This window comes from Paramormyrops kingsleyae, chromosome 8 (assembly GCF_048594095.1).
Source record: "Paramormyrops kingsleyae isolate MSU_618 chromosome 8, PKINGS_0.4, whole genome shotgun sequence".
Taxonomy (NCBI): domain Eukaryota; kingdom Metazoa; phylum Chordata; class Actinopteri; order Osteoglossiformes; family Mormyridae; genus Paramormyrops; species Paramormyrops kingsleyae.
The window spans coordinates 8076409-8081866 of record NC_132804.1 but is presented as its reverse complement, the minus strand read 5'-3'; the positions used below and the strand labels follow the sequence as shown (position 1 = coordinate 8081866).

General features: G+C 43.5%; 1 long non-coding RNA gene across 1 annotated transcript; it reads left to right on the top strand.

The window, feature by feature from the left end:
* The first annotated feature begins 1221 nt into the window (after nucleotides 1-1221).
* Nucleotides 1222-5232, top strand: LOC111858628 (uncharacterized). The gene is made up of 2 exons (XR_002841628.1): nucleotides 1222-1348; nucleotides 4917-5232. It is a non-coding gene; the product is annotated as an uncharacterized lncRNA (long non-coding RNA).
* Nucleotides 5233-5458: the final 226 nt, after the last annotated feature.

Here is a 5458-nt window from a genome sequence, read left to right as displayed (position 1 = left end):
TTCTCCTGATGTATAGCAGGCCTGCAGCTTCAGCTTGGCTAACTCTGCCAAGGACGCGGGCAGAAAGGCCTGCTGGGTCCAAAGCACTGCTTTCAAGACCAAACCATGGCACGGCAGGACCCTAGAAACACCACCTTTTCTGCTCTCCACAAGTCCCATGAAATCCCATCCTTCCAAGAGATCAGATTTATTGTTGAGTGCTTTTCATGTTATTATGAATGATTCTGGTGGGGGTGGAGGGGAGCCTATAGTTTATACTATATACAGTGTACATGTGTGGTTGATGAATGTATGAAATGTGCAGGAATGCATGTCAGAGCAAGGAATTAACTCGGTTTTTGTCATTTTTCAAACCCCATTGTCTTTAAATGCGTTCAAAAGCTTGCAGTGACAGTCTCATTGCAAGTGTCGCACAATTCCGGTTACTGTGGTGTTCCAGGATTATTTGGGGCGTGCAGCCGTGTTTGAAGGTGGCGTACAGTTTTTCGGTTTGGGAAAGCAAAAAACCCTGCTGCTCTGGCCCACTCTCACCACTCGAGAGCTACTTCACTTTTGACCCACTACCCATCTCTCAAATCCTAATGCGAGCCACTGAACAGAGGACCTTCTGAAACAGTATGTTTTGCACCTTGAATGTCGATATAATTCTATGTGACATTATGGAGACACACCAGTAGGGGGCAGTCTCTGGATTTTCAAATCCATCCCTATGTGGGGCAACCTTTTTGTCATCAATCTTAGACGGACGTTTTTGCTAATATCCTTCCCTTGGCACCAGGCAAAACAAACGCCCTGACTTACACTCACAGCCCTCTGGTTGCCACATAGCCGTTACGTCTGCACCCAGGCAGCTCACTGACTCCTGCCAGCTGCGATACATCGTGCTGTATCTGCTGGATGTACCATGCACACTCCACAGGTCGCGGCCCTGGGCCAATTTCTGCTGCAAAGGAAACATCCGCCGGGCTTTAATCTCAATATTTCCCTGGCATCTGCTGATTGATAAAGCTAAGCAGGAGCTCCAGGAGGACAGGAAATCTGCGCAGACACATTTTCGAAGCTCAAATTTCAGTCAAGGCCTAAGTTAAAAAAAAAAAAAAAGATGCAGATAAAAATAGTGACCTTGGCTGTCAAAGTGATTGTCAGCTATATATATTCCACATGTATTACGTGAGGGGGGGCTTGCTTGTTTGAATAGCAGCCTTGTCGTGCAAGATTAGAGTCCCATTTATCAATTCCACGTTTGTCTGTGGTGGTTTTAAAGACTGCGCTCTGCAGAACAGTATCTCTGGAGACCAGACAGCAGCAACATCCGGGACAACCTGGACCAATACAACAAGATGGGGGGGTGAGCATTTTCTGGGAGTGGAGTACTACTGTATATTGCATTTATGCCTTTCATGAGAAAAAAGTCACAGTGGTAGGATCATGGCTGTATGATCTCTGTGAAATTAATGATAGACTCTTTATTTTGCTACCTTGAACCCAGATCTTCTATGATTTAATACCACAAAACAGTCACTAGAACCTTATTATGTCCATTTATTTTTATTTCTTATTATATCCATTTAGGCTGACCTTTTACAGTTTGAGGTACTTCTACAAAGAATATTCTCTGCTGGCAAGCTAACGAATCGCAACAGTATATATTTTCCCGACAGAGGGGGATTGAAAGTTGTGTCATGATCGACTAGAAATGTCGACCGGTTGGTGACAACTGATTTAGGCTATGAACGTTGGGTGACAATTAGCAAACAATTCCCAAAATTGCTTAATTTTTCAATCCACTGATTCCGAGAGCCGATTGGGTCGACTTACAAACACGACACGCAGCGCTTGGCCGCACGGTTCTCAAGCCCCCTTAGGCTTTTCATCCGGACGGCACCTATTCTGCTTATCCTCACAACTGGTGCTGTCACTCAGCGTGCTTATCCGCTTTGCCAGCAGATGGGGCTAGAAGGACTGTTTCCAATACAGAACAGGAGGCACCCAAATTAACCCTTCCCGGTCAAATTATCGACAAGGACAATATGGACCATCCGCATGTTTAATTATAATGCTGGCACCAGCCCTTTGGACCCAGTGTGCATACAGAGTTTTGAACTGCCTGGGATTTTAATCACTTTAGCTTGGTCAGCTTTTAGAAAATGTCTAGTAATAAGTTTATAGATTTGAGATGTTTCATTTTTTTTTTAAAGTCAAATAGGTATCTAATGACAAGAAACTCACACGGATTCATCACATTAAATGAGGTATCGATTCATGTGCCCTCAAATCCAAATTTTTGAATTATACCAATATACTAATCCTTTAATTATTACATTCAACAAGGATTAGTTAGAACAGTTAAAATATCACATCCTTAAATTTGTTCTTCATCCTAAACTTTATTCATTTAGAAGACACAAACAAACGAAACCTTTGTTTTTACGTCATTGGTTTAGCACCCTTCTTATTAGTACAATGAATTCTTGAGCAAAGACTTTATAAGGATTAATATGTATGTCAGATCGAAGCCAGAATTCACTAAATCAAGGCACCTTAATTAGGGAGGAGGCTGTTGGAAGCAGAACCATGGGCCAGGATATGGAAACACTAGTTTAGGCTGAGGAGGACATCAAGATAATAAGGCACGTTCTGGAGATGGAAATGTATTTATGGCAGTGGCCATGAGCAGAGATACTTAAGACCTGAGCAGCTTTATCTGCAGCAATGATGTAACACCACAATGAAGGCTGCCTAATTTATAGTGCAGCAAATGTATGACTAATGCATCTCAAAACTATTTTCAGACCTCAGACCGAGAGGTTGTTTGTCTTGGGTCTTTAGAAAAAAGGTCAGGTTGTTTTTCCATTACGGTCAGCTGTATCTATTTTGCATTGACTCTTTCTTCTGGGGAACACAGCAAAAGGCTACCGGCCGCCAATCCCACCCCCACCCGTCCCGTTAGAGTTCAAAGCACAAAATGACACCTCCCTCGCAAACACAAGGGGATCGGGTGTCCCTCTTTGTTTGACATACACCTTTAGAAGTGATGATTACAGGGGCTTGACCTTTTTATCCCCCTCCCCAGCTCTCACAAAAACACCTCAGTAGATATTCTTCACAAAAAACAAAAAAAACACAGAGACCCGATCTTGAAGCCCCCCAGGACAGAGCCTCGCCCACTTTCCCGGCCACGCTCGAGGAATGTGGAATTTGGCCTTGCCGGGACGAGGCCTACTGCTTGCCACCAAACAGGAGACGAGATCCATCTCGTCTGCTCTTCACTGTTGACATGGAAACCACGAGAGTGGATCGCCCCAAAGTGAGGCCATGTCTACCTGTCAAATCAGCCCCCCCCCCCCCCGCATATATCACAAGAGTGTTCTGGGGTTGCACGTTACGAGAGAGTCTTTGCAACTCGTGTAACTTTCACAAATCTGCCAAGAAAATGGTAGAGGATCGCGAACTTGTGCCGCGGCCTCTAATAGTCCTCACTTTTACGTACCCATGGATCTCACCGTTCACATTTAAATTTGACATACGTGGCGGCATTTTGTGGCCCTGCTTCCCACCAAGCAACTGACAGTATCAAGAGCTAAATAATAAAGTTCTCCAAAACATAAAATTAAATGTTAAGGACGTGCCTCAACATGTTTTTGTGGGGCATTTGCTACCTTCACCATTTCCTGTTTGGCATCAAATAAATGCTCAAGATGCTCGGTTTTCTATACTGCATTAGATGTACTCTGACTAGGTTAGCTGCATAAATAATTTAGTATATGCAAACTATACATACAAGCTTCTTTGTCAGTAATTCCCAAGACTGTTGAGTTCCACCACTCATCCGTGGAGTGAAAGCATTAGGCATACTGAAAACAAACATAGAATTGCAATACCTTTTCCGTCTCAAAACAACTAGAGAATTCCATGTTTGTGGAGGTTTTCACCTACGGTTAGACACCTTGGTTGCCCCTTGAGTGTTTGCCCATTGATGGCCCTGCCTCCTGTCCCAGGCCTCCTCAGCCTAGTATTATACGCCTCCTTGCATAGGTTCTCGACTTTACTGGGTCCTTGTACTGGATAAGTAGGATGGATGAATAGATAGAGAAGTTGTGAGCCTTTTTTACTAAGAATTATGCGTTGTTGAGTGTATAAACTTGATACCTCTTTGCTGCAGTATCATAAACAGTTAATAGTTAAATCCTGGAAACTGAATAATAGCTTTCAAATTACAGCCAATGTCTTTGGTAACATGGTCCTTCATAGAGAGTTACAAAGCTCAGTGGTAGAGCAGTGGTGACACTTTGAAAAGCTACACAAAACAAGCTCTAAACAAGCTGCAGCGACGTGTCCCGTCCTGCCCGCATTCCTAGCCAGAGAGGCAACCTATGGAAAATTCCGCCAGAGAAAATGACAGGGAAAACGCAGAGAGACAGAAGAAAAGAACAGAGACTATCTGCTCATGTCACTGGTGACGCAACATTTTGTGCGAACGAGCCGCTGTTGTACTTAGTTTGATTTTCGTTAGTTACTCGGGGAACCTGAAAGCTGATGGACGATTCATTATTTTTCTCAGACGAGAAGTAGCAGGAAATGAGGGATCCCTTGCTACTGTCAACTTTTCTGTCCAGAAAGAAACAGCGTCTGTAAATGAAGCTTAGAAACACACACAGAAATGTAGATTTATTAAAGTACAGTGATTGTGTCTTCTAAATGAGTATGGTTTGCTGGTAATGTTGTTGCAGACGAAAAGCTAAATAGCAGAGAACAATTTTCTCCAGCAATAATGTGATACATGCATAAATAAGTCAGAGAACATTAGCTATCAAAGGATAGATGTTTAGTCCCAGTTATGAATGTTTGCAGGGAATTTGTCCATTTCCAGAGAACATAAAAGTGTTCTTTTGTCTATCCTATCCCCATTCTTACAGCCCTTCCTGTGCCCCACAAGTGAGTGAAGCTGAACTGCGAAACTGCAGCCAGTGGATTGCACTGGAGCATGATGTTATGACTGAAACTGAGCAAACAGACACAAACGCTAACATTTCCTTGACAGCTGACACGTCTGTTTGCTTGGAGATCTAGAGCAACAGGCTTGTGCCCATCTACTAAGGCCAGAATCAGGGTGCATGAAAGACAACAGGCAGGTGCTGGAACATGGAGATTGCAATACTTGTTCCACTGAAAGACTTCATCATGTGACATTGTATGACAACAAACAGATGTCATTATAGACCTGACGTGTAAGATTACGCTGTATGTGGTGTTCCTTACATATCATATCGTGTTACGTCCTGCTCAGAATATGAAATCCGCCGTGACACCAGTTCATTGGCGTAGCCCCGTGGCGACAGCAAAATGGTAGAAATGGCCATTTTTAAATGAAAATAGGCATCCAGTTTGCTTAGCCTGCCTATATTATAGGCTTGACACCACAAGCTAGCCTTAAGGCACGCCACGCTCCAGCGAGGCC